A 14,598-nucleotide genomic window follows, 5' to 3' on the forward strand; every position below is an offset into this window, starting at 1 on the left:
AATGTACTATATATACAGAAATAGAAGTATAGGGAAAAAAATGTAATTGTTTAGATAAATGTACAGGTATGTTATAAGTGTGCAGATATGTTATTTACAAAGATTACAGTTTAATATAAATATGTCAGATAACTATGTTAATTGTGACAAACTATGTATAATTATGAAGATTAATTGTTCAGGTTGAATAAAGCCTGCGGGGGAAAAAAAACTGTTTTTGTGCCTGGCTGTTTTGGTGGTCAGTGCTCTTTAGCGCGTACCGGAAGGCAACAGTTTGAAGAGAGATTGGGCTGGGTGTGAGGAGTCCCAGGTGATTTTTTTATTTTTTAGCCCTTTTACTCACTCTTGAGATATTGGAAGCTGGGCGGAGGGGTACCAATAATCCTTTCAGCAGTCCTGACTGTCCGTTGTAGTCTATTGATGTCTAATTTGGTAGCTGAACCAAACCAGACAGTTATGAATGAACACAGGACAGACTCGATGGCAGAGTAGAACTTTTTCAGCAGCTCCTGTGACAGGATTAATTTCCTCAGCTGGCAAAGGAAGTATAACCTCTGCTGGGCCTTTTTTGCAATAGAGTCTATATGAGTGTCACACCTCAGGTCCTGAGAGATCGTGGTGCTCAGGAACCTGAATGACTCCACTTCAGTCACAGTCCTGTTCATGATGATGAGTGGGGGGAGTAGCACTTTCTTCTGAAGTCCACTATCATCTCCACAGTTTTGAGAGTATTTAGGTCCAGGTTGTTAAGACTGCACCAGACAGCCTGCTGCTCAGCCACCTGTCTGTAAGCAGACTCGTCTCTGTCCTTAATGAGGCCGATGACTTAAGTGTAGTCTGCGAACTTCAAGAGCTTGGCAGAGGGGTCAAATGAAGCGCTGTCATTCGTGTAGAGAGAGAATAGCAGTGGGGAAAGAACACATCCCTGGGGGTCACCAGTACTGATGGTGATAGTCATGGATGTGAGATTGCCCAGCATCACTGGCTGCTGCCTGTCTGTCAGGAAGCTGGTGATCCACTGACAGATGGAGGATAGCTGGATGGATAGCTGTATGAGTTTGTCTGAGAGAAGGTCAGGCATGATGGTATTAAATGGCTGAACTGAAGTGAACAAATAGGATCCTTGATTAATTCCCAGGTTTGTCGAGGTATTGCAGGATGTAATGCAATCCCATGTTGACTGCATCATCCACAAACCTGTTTGCTCTGTAGGCAAACTGGAGAGGATCCAGCAAGGGGCCAGAGATGCCCTTCAGGTAGGCCAGGACCAGTCTCTCAAGTGACTTCCTGACCACAGACGTGAGAGTGACAGGTCTGTAGTCATTACTGGAATGGAATTTTGGTGGAGTTTTTGTAGTAGCAGGGAACTTCACACAGCTCCAATGATCTGTCGAAGATCTGTGTTAATATGGGGGGCCAGTTGGTCAGCACAGACTGTTAAAAGGGCAGGTGAAACACCATCTGGGACTGAAGCTTTTCTAAATTTCTGCTTCCCGAAGACCCGGATCACATCCTCTACACAGATCTTAAATGCTGGTTGAATGTTAGGGGAGGAAGGGAGGGGGTTATGGGGGTTACAAGGGTGGAAAGGGAATACAGGGGGGAATACAAGCTTTTCTAGATTTTACACCAGTGGTTCCCATCCACATTCCTGGAGGCCCCCAAACACTGCACATTTTGCATCTCTCATTTGTCTGACAGATCAATTCAGGTCTTGGAGTTTCTACTAATGATCTGATGATTTTAATCAGGTGTGTTTGATTAAGGTGACACGGAAAACATGCAGTGTTGGGGGGCCTCCAGGAATTTTGGGAACGCTGGGGTTGGGAACCACTGCTCAACACAGAGCTTAAGTGCAGGTTGAATGGTGGGGGAGCGAGGAAGGTAGGGTGGTTGCAGGGGTGGTAAGTGAATACTTAATTCAACAATACTCCCATGACTCAGGATTTCATTAAAACATTTTAATAACACTTTGACTCATCCAAACCAGAAGTTTCACATACATTCTCTGTTCCACTCCACGCGACAGAACCAACACCATTCAAACTTCGTGAAAGTTGTGACATTTGCCAATTATTGTAACCCATACTTGGAATTGGTGCTCTGCATTTAACCCAGCACACACACACAGCAGTGAGAAGTGAACACACACTCGGAGCAGTGGGCAGCTTTATATCCAGCACCAGGGGAGCAACTGGGGGTTTAGTGCTTTGCTTGAGGGTACTTCAGCCATGGGTATTGAGGGTGCCAGAGAGCACTGTTCATTCATCCCCCCACAACTTCTGCAAGGACCGAGACTCAAACCAGCAACTTTCGGATAACTAGTCCAAGTCTCTAACCATTAGGCCACAGCTGCCTCAAGACTGTGGACAAGGACTAACTATGTGCATACAGCCACCTGAGCGAGATAAGAGGACAAGACAAGAGGGGATCCTTATCCATACTGTTGGGAGATAATCACAACTTTACAGAGCACTTTTCAAGGTTAAAGATAAAAACAAAGATACTCAACGAATGACTGAGCAGTCTGCAATATTCTGTAAATATTCAGTCATTCATGCATACACAGTAGACAATTTTAAAATATTACATTCCTAAAAATAAAAGCTATAAAAGGGGCTTCAGAGTGATGCCAATGAAAACCTTTTTGGGTACCCAAAACACACACACACAAAGAAATATATATACTTGGTTACTAACATAACCAAGGTTCCCAGAGATAAGGGAATGAGTACTACGTCTTGCTAGATGCATATGTGAAAAAGCCTTTTTTCTCCCGAACTCAAGCCTTTTTTCATTCACACAGTGAAACTGCATGGCCATTGGTTGGTGCAGCGTATTAAAAATAAACCAATAGCTAGGCAGCGGAGCAGCATGTGCCTATCGCGACGAAGCTCGCCAAAGCCTGCCAGAATGGATGGGGCATCTGGCTATATAAGTGGGCATTCCACAGGATTCTCAAGTTGCCTGAACTGAGATGACGACTGAGTCGTGCAGCTACATAGCACGGCTAGCAATGCAGTACTCATTCCCATATCTCAGGGAACCGAGGTTATGTTAGGAACCAAGTATGTGTCCTTTTGTTACTACACTCGTACTGCGTGTTGCTGGACGCATATGGGAACACAGTACAATCAAACCTTGCTAATGTAGAGGAACGACTGAAAGTATCAAACTTCCATAAGTAACCATTGCCCATAGATAAGTTAACAACAACCCAAGGCTAACATGCGCTGAGCTTCCTTAGGTCACACCCAGCCTGGTTAATCGTTCCAGAGCACTCCTGTAACTTCAACACCCAGGGGTAGAGAGCTAACAGGTGAACTAATGCCAGAGAGCTTGAGGGTTATACAGCCAAGGGCTCTCTGCTAGATCGGTTCACGAAGCGTCTGTCTCTTCAAGGTTATAAAACTTTGTGAATGAGGGCATGAGAGGCCGCTATAGCCGCCACATAGACTTTGAGTTTGGATGGAGAGTGTCCCCTATCCAGCAGCTCTTGCAGAAATGACAATGCCGCTGTCAAATTGGAAGTATGAGGATCTCTGTTGCAGTTTAGACACCAAGAGGAGAAAAAAGACCACTGCAAGGCATAGAGGTGTCTCGTAGATGGGGCTCTAGCCTCTGAAATTGTGTTTAAAACTCGCTCTGGGAGGCTCCAAGGCTCCTGTTGAGTGGCCAGAAGTGCAGGGCCCATATAACCGCGTTATATGGTGCAGGGCCCATATAACCACCCAATAATCCAGTTTTAGTGGAACGGCTGAGTTCTCTGATAGCCACATCCAAAGCGGGACAACCAGGAGAACCTTGTGTTTTTGCAATCGGAATACAATGCTTCATGTAAACGCACCTACTGACTTCCACTTTTTTTCTTTTTTTTTTATGCACACGGTTACCAACATTCTTCAAAATATCTTATTTTGTGTTCTCCAGATAAAAACAAAAATAATAATAATAAAATAAAAAAGTAAAAACTATAAAACTATAAATCTATTTATACAAGCTCTTCATTTTTGCAATCTGATTACATAATCTATATTACATATGATCAGCTACACAGCAGTATTAGTAAGTACTAGTAATAGCAGTATGGTAGTACACTATTTTGAATATAGTCCCTACCAAATTAGAGAAAGGTAAAAGGCACATACCATTTTTATTCCACAGGAACTTTGCATTTGGGGTGGGGGTTAGAGATTTCGGCTATAGTCGCCTGTGAAGCCTGTTCCCAGCAGGCACGAAAAGCCACATCTTCATCTGCAATATAGCCCTGAAACACACACAAAGCAGGGATCAAACACAGCACAGTAAGAGAAACAGATTTGATCTGAAACAGCTTTAAATTCCTCTCTTATGTGATTCATTTATGAATCAGGTGCTTTGTGAATGGCTTGTAGGCATTGTCCTGCACCGACACCATTACGACTATAATCTCAGGCTGCTCGACCCAAAAGAGAGAATATTTAAGCAGATGGGGTGTATTTTCACCTTGACTGATGATATCTAGCCAACATAAATTATACTATTAGTATCTATTAAATAAGAACTAGTATCTAATGAATACGTACCAGAATCTAAAAAAAAATAAGCACTAGTATCTAATGAATACTTACTAGTAATATTTAAATAGATACTAGTTACTATTGCAATAATTACTAGTCAGAAATTTAAATATGATTTTAAAAACAGAATACCTACGAGTCCATGTACATTTGGAGATATCTTCAACCTCATAAAGAACTAGTGAGAATGCATTTTAAGATATCTTCATTTAAACCGATCATTACATAAACATTAGTACCTCTCCACCGTCCAATCAGAGTCCACATGGTAATACAATAAGCAGAATAAATTTGCATTAGGATTGCATTTCAAACTTTATTCTTATTAAAATACCCAAGATGGCTTGCAGAATAGAGATAAAAACATATTTCATCGCAGTCATTGTTTATTTTCATCATGCTTCATCAGTAAAATGTCTATCTGCATGTGATTCAGCTACTACACAACATCTACAGCGAAAGCTGAATTTCCTGGAACTTTATCAGTTTGTCTCACTTGTGGAGTCTCTGTGGGAGGTCGCCCTCCAGCAACGAGTATGAATTAAAAATAAATTAATTGAGTACTCATTATTGCTTTCCAAACCCTAATTTGAGTAAAAATAGCTAAAATAATTATGAACTTTGAGGTAAAAATTTGCAATTCCTTACGTTCTTCTCTAAAGAAGTTTGCAATTTTTTACAGCTATATTTATTTTTATATTTCTTCTTATATACTCAGTTTTGTATACTATAGTTAAATAGTGTTATTACAAATGTAATATTCCTTATTTGGCTTAGTATTTTTATTTCGAAATAATAACCATAATTATTATTAGTTATATTGATATATATAAAAAATAAAATAAAAAATTGGGCCAAATTGTGCAGCCCTACAAATACCGCAAACCTGGTGTTTTTTTGTTTGTTTGTTTGTTTGTTTGTTTGTTTTTATAGGGGTTGTTGAGTGCCCTGTACAGAACAGAAATGTAAAAACATTCAGTTTCTGCAGCAACAGTGTGCCCTTTATGGGACATTAATATAAAAACATTCAGTGTCTGTAGCACCAGTGTGTCCTTTATATAACATTAATGTAAAAACATTCAGTGTCTGTAGCATCAGTGTGCCCTTTACAGAACATTAATGTAAAAACATTCAGTGCCTGCAGCACACCAGTGTGCCCTGTACAGGACATTATTGTAAAAAATTCAGTGTCTATAGCATCAGTGTTCCCTGTACAGAACATTAATGTGTTTGCAGCACCAGTGTGCCCTCTACAGGACATTAATATAAAAACATTCAGTGTCTGGAGCACCAGTGGGCCCTGTACAGAACATTAATGTGTTTGCAGCACCAGTGTGCCCTGTACAGGACATTAATATAAAAATATTCATTGTGTGCAGCACCAGTGCGTAACGATCGGGAAACAGGAGACAAGAGATCCAAGGGCAGTGTGTGTTTATTGGGTAATCCAAATATCAGAATCAAAACAAGCAGGGGTCATAACCAAACATCAGTCCAAAAACAAACAAACAGGAAACAGGAAACAAGAAACTAGAACACAAGGACCGCAAGGAAACTGGGTGATGAAAAACAAGGACTCCATGACACAGACAGAAAACAGACCGATTTAAATAGACAGGATAACGATGGAAAGTGAAGACAGCTGAGTGCAATTAACAGGTGAGCAATTAACCGTGATGAAGGGACAAGGCTAGTGGGAAATGTAGAGCCTGCAGTGGGGTGCCTATGGGGAAGTGAGACCACTAGTGGACACCCAGAGAAAAAAAATCAGTGTCTGAATTATTTTTTTTTCTATATGAAAAAAAAGCTAACATACAGATAGTGTATGGTATTTATTGTTTTTAATGGAGGAAAAATAGGAAAATAACAGCTAATAAAATTGATTAATAAAATCTCTCCATCCTGCCAGCAGAGGTCACTCAAAGACCAACAAACACATTAGGCTACTACATTTATGAAATTACAGTTAAAAAAACTGACAAAAATACGTTTTCTATGTGCTTGTGTACAAATAATTATTTATTTTCTATTTGTTTTTCTCAAGAAGTACATCCATCTCCTAGTTTCTGTTTCCTGATTAATCTCTCTCCTATATGTTGCTGGCTCATTAATATTCAAGATGCAGTTACCATACTGGGCAGAAATGCAAATTTAAAAAGCACTAGTATCTATTAAGTTCAGGATATCTCCGGTCTAAAAAGTTACTTGTAACTAAAAAATAAGTACTAGTTCTATTTTTTTGTTAACAATAATAGTTTAATTAAATACTAGTCACTATTGGAATAAGTACTAATATCTAATGATTAAAAACTAGTATCTAATGAATAAGTGCTAGTAACTTTACAAAAAACACTAGTACCTAAAGAATAAACAATAGTACCTAAAGAATAAGCACTAGTACCTAATGAATAAGTACTAGTACTTAATGGAAAATACACTAGTATCTAAAAAATAAGTACTAGTAAGATAAAAAAAAAGATACTGGTATGGCTTATAGATTAAATGTTACCACGGCTTGCCATATACCTGCAGGGCACTTCCTGTTGCTGTGTCTGTCCTCTGTTTGCAGGGGTCCTTTTGAAACTCTGCCTTACAGTCCCTGCAAAACACTGACTCTTTTAGTGGTCAGTAATTAATAGTAAAGTGTATGGTACTTAGCAAATTCCTAAATTTGGGAATATCTAAATTGAAGCCTTTATGTATGCATTATAAAGTATTCATAATGTATCTTATGTTGTCTTTACAGATGAAGCAGATAAAGGTTGCAATATAATACTTTTACTATCCCAGTTTAATGTGCAGGGACAATTAGAAATTATTATCTATTATTTTAGTATTATTTGTATACTTAAAGTAGCTCTTAATATTTTAAATAAGATTTTTATATTAAACTTTTTGGTAATTATGTTATTTTTTATTATTATTATTTCTATTTATTTTAGTTTCATTTTTGTAATATTAGTACTTCAACTTCAACTTGCCCTAAAACTTTAATAATATATATATATATTATTTAACAAAATCGCCTGTTTTGTTAATAACACTGACAAGTTAGCAATTTATCACAGGGTGAATTCTCTAAAAATTTTATAAGCTTTGGCTCTGTGGTGCTTTCTATACTAATGCAGCTGGACCTAGGAAGTAGAACAAATGCATATTCATCCAGCATCCAACGTGCACACGAGGGGGCAGCAGCTCTCCATGCAAGCGTTTTAAGTGAGGAAGTATTACCAATGGGTTTAGCATACTCTTCCTCTCCAGCTCTTTTGAAGCTCTACTAATTTAGTATTTCTTCAGAGAGCCAGACTTGTGAAGTAGGGAAGCATCACGTCATCTTTTTTGCTTTATTATTTCTGCTACTCATGACAGATCCTCTTCTCAAGCTCTAGAGACAGATGCTTCTTTGTTTTCCCCTTCCTCAGTAATGATGAGATAGCAGAGTTCTTTTGACAGCCACTTCTTTCTACTTTTTTCACCCCTGTTCTCATTTGTTCTCTCTCAGATGTGCCAGCATTCATGTTTATTAGCCACATCGTTGGTGTCCTTCTCCAGTGCAGTCATTTTCTATGGCTGTGAGACAGGAAGGTAGTATTTGATGTGGAGTGTGGAACAGTGTGAGACCCTTTTCAGTATGAAATTAATGCCACTTTTCAGTCCTGAACTGAAGTGTCTCGGTGTCTATGCTTTTCGAGCAATGTAGTATTTGATTTGTCAAGTCAGTTCTCATCTCTAATATGCATTTGAACTAGGAGAACTGCAATGCTTGTATTGACTAAGTTCACATCAATCACTCCTCCATTATGTGTGTATTAAGTTTTTGAGTCAAATGGAGAGCTCTAAGCCTGCTGGCTTATGAATTTCCATAACTTTCACTGTCTGACATTTATTTATGAAATGCAGTTGATTAGTACATAGAAATAACTCATGCAAAAGTTACATTTACTACAAAACATAGATTTAAAGAGAACCTTTTGTCATAGATGTTGACACTTATACATGCTGCACACGAACAAAGCATTGTGGCCACTGTGCTATAGGATGCTTTGATCTGTGCTCCAGCATTTATAAATGCAGTCAACTCTGTTTCCGCGCCCGTGTGTGTGTTAGTGTCGAGACTTAGGCAGGATCTGACAGTGGCAGTCTGATGTGTGTTAAATAAGAACGTCTGTGTAACGCTGAAAGAGCTCTTAGAGAGAGAGAAAGAGATTTCTCTGATCATCTGCCAGTCTGATCTCTCTCTCTCTATCTCTCTCGCACTACCACACGCTCATAGCCCTGACCCAAATGTACGGCTTCAAGGCAATAATAGCATCTTTTTCCTGACACCTGGCTCACTGTCCCCAGCGCTCAGAGCAGCTCTAAATACACCGCGAGAGAAAGAACAGAGCCAGAGACACAATGACAGAACAGACAGATCGTACAGAACAGTTTCTTACTCCACAACCACCCATAAACATGCCATTTTTAAAACACTCTTCATCTAGTTACCTGACATTTCCCACAATTAGGGCACAAAATAAGGCTTGGAACTTTGAAACATGAAGTCAAAGCTGGGTTATTTTTTTAACACAGCTGAAGAAAAGATGCTTAACCTCCAGAAAGTATTGCTTGGGCGATATTTTTTTTATCGCCCGATAAGAGTCTCGCGTTAACGCAGATATATATATTTCAAATAAAATATTAGCAAAATGGCCTTTCGATACAATATAATAAAATTACTTAATGACTTAAATTAGTGTTACTTTAATTATTGGTGAAATGCACTAGTAATAGAACAAATAGAAAAAGGGAGTGGGAAGGACAAGTACAACACATAAATTAAAGTTATAAAGATATAAAGTTATTTTTGTGACCCCGGACCACAAAACCAGTCATAAGCCACATAAGTATATTTGTAACAATAGCCAACAATATATTGTATGGGTCAAAATTACTGATATTAATTATATTCAAAATATCACAAGCTAGATGCAGCTTTTAGGGTGTTGCATCAAATGTTCTTATTTTGAGTTAGATGCCGAATATTCTCCTCCTAATGAAATTTGACAATTAAGGGGTGCATACAACATACTTGCCCACCGGCAACTATAGTTGACTCACATTTAAAACAGATTTTCACAAATAAATAAATAAACCGGGGGAAATAAATGCAGAACATGTTCACATAGGAGACACTATTAACATGACTATAAGAAACCATTCAGCAAAATAGGTTAATTGTTTAAACAGCTAAAATGTATAAAAGAGAAACTTATATTATATTCAGATAAAACATAAACAACTCAACAGATAGTAACAACAACCTCAAAGTTTAGAGAATGTGGCTATAAATGACAGGAGTGATTATGTAACCTGAATTAAGGTATAAGATGTAATTTAAAGAAACATATTTTATACTTTATATTGTACGTATATACATACATATATGTGTGTCTCTGTGTGTACAAGATATAAAAAATAAAAACTTCTTTAAAGTCAGCTTTGTTAATAATGCCGTGAATTGATATAAACAGAAACCGATCTTTACTGCACAATTCACTTTGAAACAATTCTCACTCACAAACAGTAACCCACTGAGTTAATGTGAATTTCTGAAGTCGAAAGACTGAAATAGTATTTTCTTATAAAACATACTCCCACAATCGTTATTTTATCTCATTTTTTACAGTTGTTCCAGCAGCTCAATTAGAACAGCGTGGCACTTGCATGGCCAAGGTTGCCAGATTTGTTCTCTATCATTAGAGGCCGGTGAGCTAATCTTGATTCTCATGTTGCTGAAAGCTGATAGTTCACAGCAACAAACCCTCCCGAAGTCACACATGCTAAAAAACTCAAATTTTAAATAAACAGAAATTGCTCTTTTGCCAGCAGCTTACACAGAGATCAACTCTAGTATTCAACACACAGTGCTGAAACAGGGACCCTAAACCCCCAAACAAAAGAGAGGAAGGCTATATAAAAGGGTCGAGGACATATAGAGAGGGAATATATTGATTTTTCTGCAAGAGAAGCAGGACAGGTAGGTTAAGAAGTGTTCCTCAAGTGTAAATCGTGTAAAAACTGCCTGCTTTTTTGGTGTGTCTGTGTTTTTATATGCCATCATTGGTATATGTGTGTGTGTGTGTGTTTTTGAGCCAACGGTTCATTAACGCCAGCTCCAATAAAGCCTTTATCTGTGGCTCACAGACACGGTGCTGACCACGCCGTCATTGTTGGAAACCAGACACACACTGGCTTTCTAACACTGCACACAAACTGAAACTGTAAAAGTCTCTAAGGTATATATATGTATATATATATATATATATATATATATATATATATATATATATATATACATGCCACATTCAACCTTTTGATGTCACATTATTCTACATCCTCTGGTTGTAATAAATAAATGAATAGATGCCGCAAATTGAATTCCTGAAGAAATGGGATCCTGTTTTTCAGATAGGTTTGTTTTAATAGGTATTAACTGGTTTTTAAACAATGGTAACTCAATTTAATGTCGTGCTAGCTAACATCTTAGCTCTGTTTTTATTCTGTAGTTTAGCAAAATCCTCTGTTTAAGTCTACTGCTGATATAGATATTCATATATGCGTATAACTACTATTGCAGACACACAGCCAACTTGCTCGCGCATGTTCACAGAATAGCTATGACCGTTCCAATATGGTGGATGGTTATGTATAGCAACTAACAGAAACAGCTGCTAATGAGGCATCTATATACAGTATATATATATATATATATATATATATATATATATCTGTAGTGCCCACCACATTTTAGGTTTTAGATCCTTTTCCAAATGTATTATTTATTTGTATTTCATTTATCAGAATAAAATAAAATAGTGTTTTTTGTTTTGAAATCCTGTCATTAAATTTTTTATTTTTATTTTGAAAAATGTATCAGACAAAAATACAAAATATTGTCTGCCCACGACATGCTGTTTTATTTATTTTCTACATTTCTCTTCTTCTTAAAAAAAAAACTTTATATAAAAAGTTTTTTAATTTTGAACTTTTTGAAAGTCATAAAAAGTATTTAGCAATATATATATATATATATATATATATATATATATATATATATATATATATATATATATATATATATATATATATATAAAGTTATATAAAGAACTTCAGTTTGTAGATTTGCAAAAATAAATGAGTGAGAAGGTGCTTTTTTAAATTAGATTTTGATTGAAACACTAAAATTGTATCCTAGTGTCCCAAAACACTGCTTTGTGTGAAACCCACAAAACCAACATAAGTAATCAAATTAATTCTCTGGCAAATACATCTAGGTCTAATGCCTATCTACAGCTCAAAACCACAGTCTGTGACAACAAAAGGCTTTCAGACAGCGCTCTGTGATGCAGGCTGCACCTTTGACAGAGACTGACAGAAACACAGATATGGGGTTTCGTCCCACTGGAATGATGATGTTTGTGTTTGCAAACATGCAATCAGTCAACGCTAATGACAGCTGAACTGCACCCTAATCTTTAATCGACTAGCTAATTAGAAATCATGCAAATTGTGATGTAATTACATCTTAATCGTGCCGTGATTGGACGAGTGGAATAAGCAAGTGATAGAGAGCAGGGAAGAAACATGAATGCCATTCCAGACTGGTATATACTTGATCAAAGGCTTGTAAAAATGCAGATGTTTGTCATGTCAGGCTGTTATAAAACTCTATTGTTTTATATAGCTCATAATTCTTAATTATGAACAACCCAACACATATTAAAGGTGAAGTGTGTAATTTCTTCCCCACTACTGGCACAGAATGGAATAATTACAGTAGAAATCATGACTTTTGGGGCTGGTGGGGATACACCAACAAACATGTTGACCAACATATGGCTAACTGATAGCAATCCCTGTATATTATTGCAAAAGCTGTTGTGAGGTGAGTGGAGAAGGTCGTGCCCCACAGTTGAGTCCTTTTCTGAACTCATAGTGAACTTTCCTGCCATCATCTACAGGAAGCAGTCCAGCACCAAATTCTGGAGCGGGACACAAAACTCCTCCCATCTGATGAACACACTCCTCCAACCTGTATCGCTGGTAGAGCTCATACTGGAACACAGAGATGGACTGATACTGAAAAATTGCCTGGTAATGGGATAAAGGGACAGCTGACCCAATAAGGATTCATCTTCAAGTAGTTCCAAACTAAATAAAAGAAGATAATTTGAAGAATGTTGTGTAACGGTGGCTACGGAGGACAGGAGACGAATGCAAGTAAAAGGAAGTGTATTGATTGGATGAGATGATGGAAGGCCGGAGAGTGACGCAGGAACCACGATGGCAGCACAGACGGGTGAGTTGAGAAGTAGAGTGCGCTGATGACGATGACAGTGGTGATAACTCCAATGGTGGTGAGTATATTCCGTGAGTGAAGACAGGATCCGACAGAAACCAGTACGGAGACAAATCAAGGCAGGAACAACACGAACACGACATCAACACCGGAATCTACAAACAACGATCAGACAAAAGACAGGGCGTTATATAGTCTGTTAGAATGAGCCGCACCTGCCGCTGATCATGAAACAATCAACATGACTACAGCTGGAGACGGTGCATTCACGAACCGTGACATGTTGGAAACCAAACAACTTTGTAACCCTTTGACTTCCATTGCATAGACAAAACAGACTTTCGAGACATTTCCCAAAATATCTTTGTTTATGATACACAGAAAGAAAGATAGTCATATCATTTTAGAATGACAAGAGGGTGACTATCTAATTATCTATTTAAGTGCACTAAAAATTCTCACACAGAAGTCAATCAAGAAAATTAAAAACTTTCCCAAATAAAATATTCTGTTAACCCTGTAAAGTTTTACATATATAAATTATAATATGATAAAGCATTATTATTATTATTATTGTTGTTATTATTATTATTATTATCATTATTATTATTATTATTATTATTATTATTTTAATGAATAATAATAATAACAGCTTATTGAAAATGAGTAACAGTTTCACACAGGCATTTATGGTTCACATAGTATGATTTATTAGGATATGGAGTTATATTGGATAATATATATATATATATATATATATATATATATATATATATATATATATATATATATATATATATATATATATATATATATATATATTGGATATATATATATATATATATATATATATATATATATATATATATATATATATTTAGCAGTTTTATTCAGCGTCCCAAACTGAGTAAAAATTTTAAATTAGGGACAGTTGAAAGATTTCATTGGCTCTTATTTACATGGCCAAAAGGGAAAATTATATAATTATATGTCATAGTAGATGATTTTTAAATGTTTTTTACATGCTTTATTTTTTATCAAAGCTCTAGTTTTTCTGTTGTGGTGGCAACACATATAATGCAATATAATGATGATTGAGAGATGAACAAATAAACATTCCTCAAAAGCCTGATTTATAATATTTGTATGTATAATCAAGTAACTTTAGTTGCTTCAGTCCAGTAAAGGTTAATCTCGAAATTTTACTAACAATATAAATGTTGTTCTTATGTTCCTTGATCATCTGTCAATCAGAATGTGCCCTTATACACAATAAATATTTTACAATCCCTGAAATTACTTTCAGGTGACAAAAATATCAGAATAAAAGTGTGCATCAAGTGTAAATTTGTTGTTGACATCTGGCCCAAAAACTGACTATCCCACCAGGACAGGAGAGTGAGATGAACAAGATGCACACACATGTCAGGAGAAGCCACTTGCCACAACAACAGAGACCTCCCTAATGGTGCTTTGTAAAGGCATTAAATAACAGCTCCAATTGGTGTGAAAGCTTTCCCTTTCCTCACTGCAAGGATGGCTGGTGTGATGGTACGGAGCTGAGGATTCGTTGTGAGCAGCGGGTTTAGTGAATGGCACAGGGGAACAGCAGATAGGCCAATTAAAAGCCTCTCACGCGTGACGATCTGACAATCAGTATGGATTTGAATTCTCATGATCCGTGATCGGAACAGGGAA

The 14,598-nt window shown here is 37.1% G+C and overlaps 1 pseudogene; it reads right to left on the reverse strand.

Moving 5' to 3' along the window:
• Positions 1–1,977: 1,977 nt before the first annotated feature.
• Positions 1,978–14,598, reverse strand: part of LOC128026484 (E3 ubiquitin-protein ligase parkin-like) — a 57,098-nt pseudogene continuing 44,477 nt past the window's right edge.

Source organism: Carassius gibelio, chromosome A13, assembly GCF_023724105.1.
Source record: "Carassius gibelio isolate Cgi1373 ecotype wild population from Czech Republic chromosome A13, carGib1.2-hapl.c, whole genome shotgun sequence".
NCBI lineage: Eukaryota > Metazoa > Chordata > Actinopteri > Cypriniformes > Cyprinidae > Carassius > Carassius gibelio.